Genomic DNA, 14,756 nt, shown 5'->3' on the forward strand with positions numbered 1-14,756 from the left:
CACGTCTTCTCTTCCAGCTTATTTTCACAGCCCAGTCAAGCCCCATGCCTAGATGTGGCAGTGGAGAGATGAAAGGTCCTTGTGTGCCATGATGCTTTTCACACAGCCACCCACCCCACCTCGCCTGCAGCCACTGCTGGCTGCCAGCCACCTTGCTAATGGGCCCTTAAGCTGCTCTTCCATCATGCCTGAAGCTGCACGGGGAAGCGTGGCTGTCTCCCAGCCCAGGCAGGGCAAAGCAGGCTCTAAAACATCCAGCAAAACCAATTCCTCTGGCATGAAGCCTTCAAGGAGCTAAATCAGCTGCTCAGCCTCAGGAGACATCTTACACTCCCAACCTATTCCATCTTTATTTTCAACAAAGTCCTGTCCTCTGCCCAAGGCTGCAAAACCCAAGTGATCTGAGCTCCAGACAGTGCCTGGTAATCCCACCCAGGCTGTCCTGGTGCCTGGTAATCCCACCCAGGCTGTCCTGGTGCTCAGGAGGGAGCAGGGGGAAGACGGGGCCACCGGCAGCGCGGCCGGCAGGCAGATGGCCAAGGGGCAAAGACCTGGGACCAATTATGGATGGTGAGGATGAGGATGAGCAGATAAAGCAAAGCCTTTCAAAGCCTTCATCAAGCATCTTGTCACACCACAACCCTGGCCCTGGCCCTGCAAATCTTGCTGTGGGCAGGGCTGGGGCCCCAGGGGCGTCTCTCACGCTGCTCTTACCGAAGGGAGAGGTTGGGAAGAGGGGTTTTTCTGTTCCAGTTTGTCAGTGTGGGACAAAAGGGTTCAAGCCCCAAAGGGTTTGATACCTCACCGGCTTTTATTGCTTAGGACACCAAGAATTTGCTCCTCATTTGATCCTGCTGTGTGTCACCCCTCCCTGTCCTCGTGCTCCCTGCAGAGGGGATGGAGCTGCCCTCAGTGCCTGGTCCCACTTGTCCCCACCCTGAGGCTGAGGGACAAGCCAGAGCTGTTCAGTGTCCTACCTGCAGCCTCCCAGGGATGGGGACAGGAGCTCCCAGCAGAGCAGGGGCTGGACCAGCATTTCTCAGGAGCTGGGAAGATGGAGGGAAAGCAGGTGGGGAAGCATGTGTGCTCCCTTGTCACCTCCTGCCCCATCAGATGCTGCTTCCAGGCACGGGGATGTGCCCTCTTAGACATGCTCCAACATGCCATGGGATGGGGAGCACTGCTGCAGCTGCCCCCACTGCCCCCAGGACCAGGAATGGCCCAGGCTACCCCTGCTCCATCCCCAGGGCTCACCACCTTGGTGCCCTCCATCCCATATTCCCACACCATTTGCCTCCTGCCTTCCTCCCACTGCTCCCAGCCACTGGGGAGCATGAAGAGGAGCAAGCAGAGAGGATGGTGAACAATGGAGCACCGTTTTGGGGAGGATTCATCTATCCAGGCTGAGAAAAACCTTGGTGCTGGTTCCAATCCTCACAGCTTCCACCTCTGTGTGGTAAAGATCCCATCAGCAGCTCGGGGTGAACAACGATCTGTGACACTGGGTAAGCAGAAAATAAAAATGCAGCTGGTATTGAATGGGGAAAAATGTGGTTTTTCCTATTTTCTTCTTTTCACAGCCTTTCTAATGTGCCCCAAGTTACCCCCTCCCTGGAATGAGAGTTTGGATTACCAGATGGTCCAAGAGGCACAGGTTAAAAATCATTTGGAAAAGGGGAGCCTGTAAAAGGGAGAGGATCATTACAACCCTTTACACATCCATAATTCATGGAGCACATTTCTGCTCTCCCTGTCTTGGAAGCTTATAGCAGGACTGGAAAATGTTCAAAAAGCAACAGAGACAGCCAAGGGTCTGCTATGGCTCTTACATGGGAGTGTATAAATAGTCTGGCACTTCCGACTGGGGCAGGATTTGTGGCTCAGGGGCTTCATATTTAATAGCCCATGACGGAGTTTTCCATTGCTGCCTGGAAGAGCATTTTGGGGAAGAATTACTGCCCACGCAGCTTGTTCTTCTGGCAGGACTGAAAGGCCAGAACTCGAGACCAGGGGTGCTGCGAGGCACAGCTCCCACCTGGCCCACGTCCCCGTGCCCATCGTGGTGGCCTCGTGCCTGTGCCTGGCAGCTGGGTCTGCCAGGGAGGTAGGTCACATCACATCACAGCAACTCCTCTCCTCCCCAGCCCTTCAAACACTCCATGTTTTCAGTAAGTGGGTTGATTTGGCTCTTAAAACACCTGGAGCAACATGAGTGGCTCCATGTGTGGAGCCAACTTCAATATGAGTCAACCCCAGAGGGAAAAAAACCCAAAAACAACCACACCAAAACAAAACAACAACCAAAAAGATCAGGCAAGCAAGATCTGGGCTGGTGAGTGAGGAGAAGTGAGGAACCCCCAGCTGGGGGTGTGCAGGACACCCAGCTGCCCTCACACTGCTCTGGCACCACCTCGTGGGTGTCCAGCTGCTGCTCCTGGCCACCACGGGGCTTTGTGGCAGCACACCTGCAGAGGTCTTTGGTGTCCACACGTGGCTCATACCTGTGCTGTGGCAGGGAGGACTTCAGCCACAGCTTGTTTCTCTGCTTTGTGCTGGCTTTCCTGGGAGCTGTGGGTCTGTATTTGTCACTCCAAGCCTCCCACTCCCAGCAGGCTGAAGGAAGGGGGACACCACTGACCCCACCTTCTCCTGGGCTCCCTTGAGAAGGGGCCTGGGGCTCCACTAACACCCCAGAGCCTCAGAGCCCTCCAGCACTGAGCTCCCAGCCTCTCACAAGGCCCTAACACTGGAATAAGCCTTTAAGTAGCTCCTGAAGCCATGAGCCAATTGCTGAATTAAAGGCTCTCAGAGCTACGGGGGAGGCTCCATCATCCTCTTATCATTAACTATGGCAGTTTCTGTTATTCCTGTGTTCTGTAGGTGCCCAGGGACTGCTCCCAGCCATGGGAACCTACACAGGTTCCTCTGTCTGAAGAACCTGAGGAACCTGCAATCCTGAGGCAGGCATCCCACCTAGACGGAGGTGTCCCTGCCCAAGGCAGGAAAGTGGAACTAGGTGGTCTTTAAGGTCTCTTCCAACCCAAATCATGATAGCTTTCTGTGATTTCTTGGCCACTTTTTAGAGAGGCAAGCAATAGGACCCCAGAGGCTCAGATTTTGGAAGGAGGGTGCCCCCACTTGGTTGCAGAAGCAGGAGATCCCTCCTGCATTGAAGGGCTGGGTGCTCACCTGGCCAGGAGGGGTCCTGGGCAGGGCTCAGACTGGGTAAGGCAGAGCAAAAGATGCAAGATGAGGTTTTGTTCCAGCTCACAGTGGAGCCAAGGTGATGGCAGAGCTGTCTGCAGTACAAGGAATCAGCCACAGCCTCTTATTGAGAAGGCTTTTTAGTTTAGTATAAATAAAACCATCCTGGACAGAGCAGGCAGCAGATGAGGTGAGAAAAACCCTGAGCTCCCATAACACTGGGTCAGCACAGCTGTACCCCTGCACTCCCAGCTGCCCATCCATTGTCCTGCCATAAATTGTGCTGGGATTCCTGAAGGGATCTGCCTTCAAATGGCACAGCCAGGCCAGCCCTGCACCAGCCTGGGCAGCAGCCCTGGGCCTGGCACCCTCCGAGGGCTGCTCCCTGCAAGGATGAAAGAGGATCTGCCAAGGGTGACATGAATCCAGGCTTGCAGGGATCTCTTTTTAAAAAATCATCTCTTGGTTTCTTGGCCTCCTTGGACCCAGGAGAGGGCAGCAGCAGCCCAGGCTGCAGCCTCAGCTACCCTTTCCAGAGCTCTTTTTCATCTCTCAGGCTGCTCAGAGACAGCACAGAAAGAAAAGCAGTGTATGGAGGGAGCAGTGACGAGCAAAAACCAGGTGGGTGGGCTAGTGGTACCCTCCTGGGCTTCAAAATCGTTTGCTTTCAAGATGGAAGCGGAAAGAAAACAATCTTTATTTGGAAACATATTGCAGTGCCAGGGCTTTCCATGGCAGTCTCTCATTCTTTTGGTATCAGTGATCCCTATGGATGCTTGTCATGACACCAAAAAGTAAGGTGCTGATACTGGGATGTTCCCAATGGAGGTGCGGGGAAAATATGTGCAGTGTGTGCCCATCACGCTGCTCCAGAGATGCAAAAAGCCCATCAGATCCCCACTGTGGAGCTCTTATGGCTTCGCTCAGAGCCCTCCAGGGGGATAAAACAAGATTACCAATGCTGCACAGGCATGCTGGCTGCCCTGCCCTCCCTGATTTTGTTGTGCCTGAAGGAACAGGAAAGACAAGGCTGGAAATAGGGAAATTTTCTACTTGCCCACCTTGGCACCCCACACAAGGCTTCCCCCCAGCTCCGTGCACTGAGCACTGTGAATCTCAGGCTCCCATTTCCCTGGCAGCACCACAGGTGAAGGTCAGCACCTCCTGGGGCAGCTGTGGCATTTCCACCCAGCCAGGCTGGCAGCATCCTCCTGCTTTTCAGGATGAGTCACAGAGCAGGTGAGTGGGAGGAGGACATCCTCAGCCCCAGCTCCTGCCGTGCATGCCCAGCCACCTGCTTTGACAGCAGCCAGCCTGGTGTGGAGCCAGCCTGGGTTTGCTGAGGCAGTTCCATTTCTGCCTGGCTTGGTGTGCCCCGGGGCACACGGGCAGCAGTGTGCCACACTCCTGGCTCAGGGCACCCTCAGCCCTGTGCCTTGTTCTCAGTAGGACTCAACTTATGGTTTGGTTTGTTTTGTTTTGGTTTGGTTTTTTGGGTATTTTTTTGTGTTTGTTTTTGTTGTTGTTGTGTTTCAATACAGATTTTTTTTTTTCCGTTTTGTTTTGGTTTTTTTTAGTTCACACCCTCTGAAATCACAGAAGTGCAAAATTATTGCTTACCAAAGCTGTTCTCCTGCAATGAGTCATGAAACAAGGAGTTTTGTCACTCTGCCAGACACAGCCTGACTGCTTTTCTAAATTGAATGGCAACAGGGAATGGCTTGCTCCTCCCTCTGGGTTTCAACCCAGCTGCACCTGGTGTTACCTGCCTCCCTTCAGAGCCTGGAGAGAGAATTATTCCCACCTGCATTATTCTCCTACTTTATTCCCACCTCTTTGGACCACCAGCCCTTTGTACCCCATTTTTGGGTGAAGCTCTGAGTGGTCTGGTAACATTTTGGTGATGCCATGCTTTGTACCAAGCTAGCAGCTTGTCTGGGGAGCTACCAGAGTGTGCACAACTCCTGCAAAATAAATCTCTTATTTAGACCAGCCAGTCAGTGTAGCCTTGTCCATCCATCCATCCATCCATCCATCCATCCATCCATCCATCCATCCATCCATCCATCATCCATCCATCCATCCATCCATCCATCCATCCATCCATCCATCATCCATCCATCCATCATCCATCCATCCATCCATCCATCCATCCATCCATCCATCCATCATCCATCCATCCATCCATCCATCATCCATCCATCCATCATCCATCCATCCATCCATCCATCCATCCATCATCCATCCATCCATCATCCATCCATCATCCATCCATCATCCATCCATCCATCCATCCATCCATCCATCCATCCATCCATCCATCATCCATCCATCCATCATCCATCCATCCATCCATCCCCCATCCATCCATCATCCATCCATCCATCCATCCATCCATCCATCCATCCATCCATCCATCATCCATCCATCCATCCATCCATCCATCATCCATCCATCATCCATCCATCATCCATCCATCCATCCATCCATCCATCCATCCATCCATCACCCATCCATCCATCATCCATCCATCCATCCATCCATCATCCATCCATCCATCCATCATCCATCCATCCATCATCCATCCATCCATCCATCCATCCATCCATCCATCCATCCATCATCCATCATCCATCCATCATCCATCCATCCATCCATCCATCCATCCATCCATCCATCCATCATCCATCCATCATCCATCCATCATCCATCCATCCATCCATCCATCATCCATCCATCCATCATCCATCCATCATCCATCCATCCATCCATCCATCCATCCATCCATCCATCATCCATCCATCATCCATCCATCCATCCATCCATCCATCATCCATCCATCCATCCATCCATCCATCCATCCATCATCCATCCATCCATCATCCATCCATCCATCATCCATCCATCCATCCATCCATCATCCATCCATCCATCCATCCATCCATCCATCCATCCATCCATCATCCATCCATCCATCATCCATCCATCCATCCATCCATCCATCATCCATCCATCCATCATCAATCCATCCATCCATCCATCCATCCATCATCCATCCATCCATCATCAATCCATCCATCATCCATCCATCATCCATCCATCCATCCATCCATCCATCATCCATCCATCCATCCATCCATCCATCCATCCATCCATCCATCATCCATCCATCCATCATCCATCCATCCATCCATCATCCATCCATCATCCATCCATCCATCCATCCATCCATCCATCCATCATCCATCCATCCATCCATCCATCCATTCATCCCTCATCCATCCATCCATCCATCCATGCATCCATCCATCATCCATCCATCCATCCATCCATCCATCCATCCATCCATCCATCCATCCATCATCCATTCATCCATCCATCCATCCATCCATCCATCCATCCATCCATCCATCCATCCCTCCCTGGTGGCACCAGGGCAGAGGCTGTGGAAGGAAGGAGCAGCAGCACCATCTCCACATCCAAATCTTTGTCCATACCAGCTCCTGAAGTCCTGCAGATTCAGCAATGCTGTAGCACTATAATGCCAATTTTACTTATCGGCAACATTTTCCAGCCATGGTCTGGGTGACCAAACACACAGCTGTAAGGGCTTGGTGGGTAGGCAGTGGTGAATTTGACCCAAAATCTTTTAGTTTTGAGTGGAAAGGAAGAAATCTATTGTCTCCAGCAAGCAACAGAAGAAGGCCAGCCTTGATGCTGTGGAGTATTTCAAGCATGGACATCAATAACCACACCTGGCTACAAGCACCAGCTGTGCCCAAAAGGGGACTTTCTTCTATGCATTTGATGTCTCCCAGCCTTGAAATATTATTCTGGAGAATCCAGACATGGAAATGTTTCTTTTAATCCTACATGCATTATCCAAGCACTGTGAATGATCATGTGTTTGAATAAAAGAACATTTCCCCTGAGACAAGGCCGGGCCATGCACTGTGGGCTTTTTGCAGCACTACAATGTTTTTCTAACCTGATTCTCTGCATTCAGCCAGACTCCAGCAAAGTAAGGCACCTGAAGTGTAAATTCACCCACTTCCAACCTGGCACAAGGAAGGCAGGCACCAGCAGTGTCCTCCTGACACATGGGTGCAGTGGTGACAGCAGTGCCATGTGAGGAGCTGTGGTGCTGGAAAATACTGTATTTCTCTAAAATGCCCATTTCTCTATTTTGGCTGTGAGCTAAACACCTTCTGGCACTAACAGCACCACCTTTCCAGGACTGGCTGTGTACCTTTGCTCAGAGCATTTGGCTCAGTACCTCTCTGGCCACAATAAATCACAATTCCCCTTGTGAGAGAAAAAATGAGAGTCTGCTTTCCTGAAATGACAGGTTGATATTTCCTAAAGTAATTTGGAAATCAATAAACTACTCAGTGTTCAGCAGGAATTAAAATTAACATATGCTGGAATATTTTTTTTTTGTCTCCTAAACTAGGAGGATCTCCCTCTGTCTGGAAGTAGCACTTTAAATAAGGATAAAGTAAGATAAGTAGTACCTTAAATAAGGATTTAATATTACTGCAAGTGAAAGAACTTTAAGATCCAGCTGACACCAAGGTTTGGGTCTAGTTCTGTTGCCTTCATAAGGAAATATTGCATGGCATCCTTGCTTGTCTTCTCTGTAACAGTCTTCAGAAGATGTTTCATGGATTACAGGATGGAAAAGGATTACTTAGAGGGCGGGTTTAGATTGGATGTTAGGAGGGTGCTGAGGCCCTGGCACAGTTGTCCAGAGGAGCTGTGCCTGCCCCATCCCTGGAAGTGCTCACGGGCAGGCTGGATGGGGCTTGGAGCAACCTGGAACAGTGGCTGCTACCATTGCAACCCAACTGCCAGCATCCCAACATCCCAACATCCCAACATCCCAGTATCCCAACATCTCAATATACCAGTATCCCAAAATACCAATATCCCAAAATCCCAGCATCCCAAAATCCCAATATCCCAGCATCCAATCATTCCAACATCCCAATATCCCAACATCTCAGCATCCCAACATCCCAGCATCCCCATATCCCAACATCCCGATATCCTAGTATATCAATAACCCAGCATCCCAATATCCCAACATCTCAGCATCCCAACATCTCAATATCCCAACATCCCAATATCCCAACATCCCAGTATCCCAATATCCCAACATCCCAATATCCTAGTATCTCAACATCCCAGCATCCCAATATCCCAATATCTCAGGATCCCAACACCTCAGCATCCCAACATCTCAATATCCCAACATCCCAGCATCCCAACATCCCAACATCCTAATACCCCAACATCCCAGTACCCCAATATCCCAATATCCCAACATCCCAACCTTCCAATATCCCAATATCCCAATATCCCAAAATCCCAATATCCCAACATCCCAGCATCCCAACATCCCAACATCCCAGTATCCCAGCAGGCTGGGCAGAGGGCAGAGCTGGAGGATCAGCAGCTGCTCTTGAGGCTGGGCTGGCTGAGTGGTGGCAGAGAAAAGCAGGAAGAAAAGCTAAAGTGGGAATTATCAAAAATGGACACAAGTATGTTCTTGCACCCACTTTGCTTTCTGGAGGATGGTGCTGGCTGGGAAAGCAGTGTGGCTGCCACCCAAAGGGCACAAACACCAGATTTCATTTAGAGTTTGAGTTTATGTGGATAACTCCACTCCATGGCTTCAGCTGCATTCACAAATCCATGCTTGTACCTGCAGAAGCAGCATCCCAAGCCTGGGAAGGCAGTCCAAACTCTCTGCTTCCTTCTAATGTGCCTTTTTTTTCCCCTGATTTGTTTAGTTTTTCAGGAGTTGCAACAGTGCCTCCTTTATTTAATGGCTTTATTTTTAGTATTTTATAGGACACACATCATCAGGGAGCCAGAGCTCTTAATTACAAACATTTCAGCAAAAAATGGACCATCTCACTGTGTGGTGGGTCTCCTCAGCATCATGCTGCTGCCTTGGAGGCCTTCCTGCCTGTGGGCACTAGAGCTGGCTGGGAGAGGCTGGAGCTACAGGGATAAGGGTTATGTTTAAGTTCCCAGACTGTTTTTGAGTCAAATAATGTATTTTCAGCAGGTTGAGCTGTTCCTAAAGGAGGAGATGAACGTGTCAGGTTTTTTTCCATACCCACTCCTTATGTTCTCCCAGGAGAGCAGGCACATTTGCAAATGTTTTTTCCCCCCTTTTAGAGCTGTTTTTCTCAGCCTTCTGTGCACTCTTGACACTCCTGCTCCTGGAAAGTAAGGCCAGGAAGCTGGCTCCTGTAAATCCCATTTGTCTGTGCTGTGCACACACACCTCTGTCTGGGACCCAGGGGCCCCTTCAGATGGTGACGTGCTTCAGAGGTCTGCAGGGACACAGCCCTGGGATTTTCCCCACCTCCTGGAGCTCCAGACTGTGGGAATCAGCACTGGAGGCTGCCCCCAGGAGAGGCCAGTGCTCTCCTCACACCAGGCTCTTACAGCTGCTCCCTGGCCCTGCACATTTTAAGGGGCCAAGTTAACCCTGCTCTGCTCTCTCTGCCCCTCATGATCTGTCAAGGGCCACTTTCAGGAGCTCTCAGCCGTGCAAAATGGGATTAATCACAGAATCATGGAATGACTGAGGTTGGAAAAGCCCTCTGAGGTGATTGAGTCCAACTGCTAGCCCAGCAGTGCCAAGGCCAGCACTAACCCACATCTCCCCCCTGTCCCAAAGCCACCAGCATGAGCACCAAGGCTCTGGGGAGGGAAGAGCCTCCCTCCAGAGTCACCCTGAGAGTGACATGCTCTGCAAATACAGAGGCCAGCTGTGCTGTGCTGTGTCACCCCAAGATGCCGGGTTTAGGATGTCAAATCACCCTGTCCAGTCCCTTAGTGGCTCCACTCTTCCCTCTTCCCTTGGTTTCTGCTCATGGGATGGGAATGTTCAGCTCTACAATGGTAGCAGGGCAGGGAGAGCCATGCACATGGCTCTCTTCAGACAAGGCTCCCAGTATTTCACTCCCTCACAGCCTCAGGACATCACTTTGAGAAGTTTCTGGAGTAAGCTGGAGGCACTTTGCTGAATCTTTCGAGTGAAAGATAGCAGGATTAAATTCCACTTTTGATATAATCCTTAACTCCCTCTTCAAGGCAAATGCAGCTTTGCCTCCAGCCCTGGCTGGTGCCTCCATGCTGAATCACTCTGATCCCAAAGTAAATAAAGCTCTTTGAAAAAGGGCAAATGTTTTCTCAGCTGCTCTTCTCCCCTTCAAACGCAGGGCTGAGTGAAATTTTTATGTCTGCAGACAGAAATATATGCAGTCAACAAATGCTTCTTGCTAGGAAGCTGTCTCCACAAGATAACTGGGTTTTGGAAAGTATACTGAGAATCCATGGCATACTCCTGGGCCACACTGCTCTCCTTCCAGCTTTCCTTTCTCCTCTCCTTAAGTGCTTTACATTTTATGAACTCCTAAATGAACAGATTTAAGCCACTGCACATTAATCTTGGCATGCAGGCAGTTCAGGCTCCTGGTGTCCTCAAGACTTTGTTTCTGCTCAGCCCTGGAGCTGTGTTTGCTGTGGGAGGCAGCAAACAGAAACAGCCCTTTGTCATGAGAAGCAGCAGAGATCTGAAGGGCCAGAGCCCTGCTGTCCCCTCACCCATCCCTGGGTGCTCCTTCTCCTCCAGCTCCAGTTCTGAAGCCCAAAACTGACAGGAAAACCTTTCTGCCAGCTCTGATGGCAGAACATCCCACTCAGCTGCCCCAAATATTCTCACCCCATCCAGCCTTCTTCTCCACAGAAACCCTCTCAAGGCTGTGAATCCAATGTCAACACAAGCCATTCTGCTAACTTTTTATTTTTATTAAACTGCTCACATTGAAGCAAAGCTGCTGTGCAATTTTTCCAGTCCTCCCCCTGATGTGCTGCAGGGTTTGGGAAGGGTGCCTCACAATTCAGCTCAAGCTATTCCAACCCCCAGTAGGTTTATTGCTTGTAATAATACACAGCCTGGGCTTGACTCTGAGAATTCACTGCTCCCCCTCAGAGACAAAAGGCTGGTTTGAACATGTAGGTATTTTTAGTTGTGCTGTTCTCCTCCTCCAGTTAAGCCATAAAACCCAAGGGCACAGATATTCCAAGCACCTTTTCCCAGCTCCAAGTAATCGACCATTAGGCACAGATTACAGGCTCACTGTGCACCCAGCCCCTGCAGGCAGCAGGAGGGGCTCTCAACACAATCCCTGGAGTTTGCTCCTTCCAAAAGCCATGTGCTCTCTTTTCCCACTCTGTAGAAGCACCATGTGCCAGCCCTAACAAAAGGGCAAACAGGCCAGGAAATGGGGCACAGTGCCATGCAGGGGGGCACCCAGCTCTGCTGCAGCCCCAGGTGGTTGGGACAGGGGGAGAAAGCACCTGCTGGGTCGGGTGGCCATGGGATCAGCCACCTTCCCCCAGGAGCAGTGCCAGGGAGCCGAGAGGGAAAGCTGACAGCAGAAGGCAGGGGATTTAGCTGGCAGAAACTTGCCAGGCTTAAAAAGGGCAGTCTGGCCACTTCTGGCTGAGGAACTGAGAGCAAAGAATGTTCTAGCAGCTTAGCGGTGACTGAATTGTTCTTCTGAAGTGACAAGGAGATCAAAATAAAAGACTATTTTGGGGCTTATTTTTTAATCCCCCTTCTTAGATTACCAGCAAATCCTGGCTCAGCTCTGGTGGGAAACAGGTACAAACTGTACCCAGTCACCACTGCACAGCCCCCAACTCACACCTCCACAACAGGAGTAAAACAGCAACACCACAGAGCTGAGAGGGCTTCAACATCAACTTTCAGGTGGTTTTATGAACCTTGGGCAATGGAACAAAACATTCTGCACAGCAAGGACCAGTGCAGGATCTCCAGCTCCTGCCTAATGAGATTTAGGTGGGACACAGTGAGGGCTGGTCCTCCCAAGCAGCCCGTGCTCATTTCCCATCCCAGCAGTGGTGCTGCAGCTCCTTGGTGTTGCACACAATCCTGCAGCCTGTTCTCATTTCCCATCCCAGCAGTGGTGCTGCAGCTCCTCGGTGCTGCCCACAGTCCTCCCAAGCCCAAACCTGGTGCCCTTGAGGTGGCTGAAAGGGACTCAAGGGCAAGCCCAGGGCGAGTCACACTGCAGCAGGGAATGGGGAATAAAAGTTTATCTTGCTTAAACACAGAGCTCAACAAAAGCAAGAGAGAAGGTCACGAGATAGGGACAGAAGTGGAAATTTGAAACAACAGGGGATTGTATTGGACACCAGTAGAGAAGTACAAGCAAGTCTTCCTGCAGTCATGGAGAAGACTCCAATGCTGTCTGCTGACCTCTAAAGAGAGGACATTTCTCCTCAGTTAAAGCTCTGAAATAAATATACTTGTAAGGAAGCTGGAAATTCCCTTCCCAACTCCTTCCTTCTTATTTTCTTCCTTCTGTGAGAGGGGAAGCTCTTTCTCATCTGACCTTGCCTGGACATGGTCTGCATGTCGTGTGATTGACCCAGGGGCTCTCCCTTTCCCACAGACTCTGCTTGGACATGCAATGCATTTCCAGGTCCTGTTGACAGTGTAAAGTTCAATTGAGGATTGCTCTTTTTAGCTGTGCTGGGGGCTCATAATCCCAGTGGGTCAAAATGTTTAGAGTTGAAGAGGTTACAGGCTTTTCTGAGGGAGTATTTAAACTCCAGCTGTCAAACCATTTGCATAGAAGAAATTTGTAGCCAGCAGTACATTAAATTGCTGTTTCCTTGTTATTAATCTAGTAATATGTATTGTTTTCCCATTGCCATAAGAGAGTAATTAATCTGTGGCAATTTTATGCCTATAAAATTATAAATAGTAGGCCTAAAAAAAATGACAGTGAAGAAATTCAAGGGGATGCACATTGATGAGAGACTCATCAAGAAGGCTCTCAGCAAAGCCCTTGGAATGCCTTCAGGGTCTCCTCTTTTCAGGGTCTCATCTTTTCAGAAACCCATCTAAGGGACTTGCAATCTGCTTCATATTCAGTTTAATTGTGCACAAAAAAAACCCCACTTGCAGACTTTGCACATTAAAAGGAGAATTTAAAAAAAATTTAAAGCTATTCCTCAGGGTCTATAAAATGAGCCTGAAAATGAGGAAGTTTGCTGTTGCAATTTCCTGGGAAACCTCAATCTCACCCCCTGTCACTATTGTTCTGTACTTTGGTCTATAACACAGATGCAAGTCTGATAAATTACAGGCGTCACAGACTGTTTTCTTTCCGTTTGCAGGAGAAAAAGCAGCGCAGGAACAAAGGTGACATCTGCTGCCAGACTGAGATCACTTTCCCTAGCTGCTTTGAAGAAGGTGAACCTGCTGCAGGTGTTTGATACGGGAGAGGCACAAGCCAGGCTGTGGCTGGGGCAAGGCCATGTCTAGGACACGATAAGCACTTCTGAAATGCTTATCACTGAAACTCCCCAGCCAAGAGGGCTTTCCTGCTTCCCTCCTTTGTGATAAAGATTTTTCTGTTGACTCAGTGTGGGTTCACTACAAAGAAACAGAGAATGAGGTTGGTGTTGGAGGGGGAGGATGGTGGGATAATCCTTAATGGAGCAAGTTCTGTGAACAAAGACAAAATGAGGCTCGGGTTCCTACAGGCTCTACTCTGCTGTAACCACAGGCAAAACCCTCCCCTGCAAAGCATTCCACAGCCCCAAAAATACTCAAGGTGCCGTTTTCCCACTTCCATCCAGCCCTTTCTTCCTCCTCCTGCTTCTCCCTAAGCACCTGCCATGCCACCACCTGACCTTTCCTCACCTTTTCCCTGAGCCCCCAGTTTTTCTGGTGGCACAGAAAGGCAGGAGACAGCTAAAGCTTGGCTGGGTTCTTCAAGTGCCTAACAGGGTGAGCAGCAGCTTCATCTCCCTGTGCTGAGAGCAGCTTTGTCCCCTGCCACTGTGACTGCTGCCCTTCAGCAGAAGGGGATGAAACTGGGCACTGGACTGAAAGGTCACTATGGACAGGGAACAGCCCTCCAAGACAGCTTTTAAGTTTCACATAGAACATTAAATGTGTGGGAAACAGCTCAAAATAAATGAGGGCAGCCTTTACTACAAGCAGATTTCTCAAGCAGATAGTTGGGAACATTGGGGGAAAAGAATGAGGTGGTTAGTTTGGGGGTTTCCAGGTTTTGGTGCTGGAAGAGGAACAACAGACTGGCTTTTGGTATGGAGGAGCACAGTAGTGCTAACCTTGGTGCTTGGTTTTTTCTTGCTTTTTCTTTAACAACTAAATGAATTAGATCTACTCCTTCACCAATCATTTAAAAGGAAAATGTTTATTAGGGTGATAAACAACCAACCCTGATGTCTCCCATCAGGTAGGACTGGTGAAAAGAAAAGAGGGAATAGAAAAATTACAGAGCCCCAGAACAGCTGAGATTGCAAAGGACTCCTGGAAGTGCTCCAAAATTACTAAATGTTATAGATAGGACTGAACACAACACAAACACTTGTCTGTATCATGCTCAATACTGTTAGTTCCTAAATGCACAGTGGTGTGTGCAATTCCTTTTGCTCTGTTGTTTATTTTGGTGACGAGGCTGTTG

Source organism: Passer domesticus, chromosome 11 (assembly GCF_036417665.1).
Source record: "Passer domesticus isolate bPasDom1 chromosome 11, bPasDom1.hap1, whole genome shotgun sequence".
In the NCBI taxonomy this organism is placed as follows: Eukaryota; Metazoa; Chordata; class Aves; order Passeriformes; family Passeridae; genus Passer; species Passer domesticus.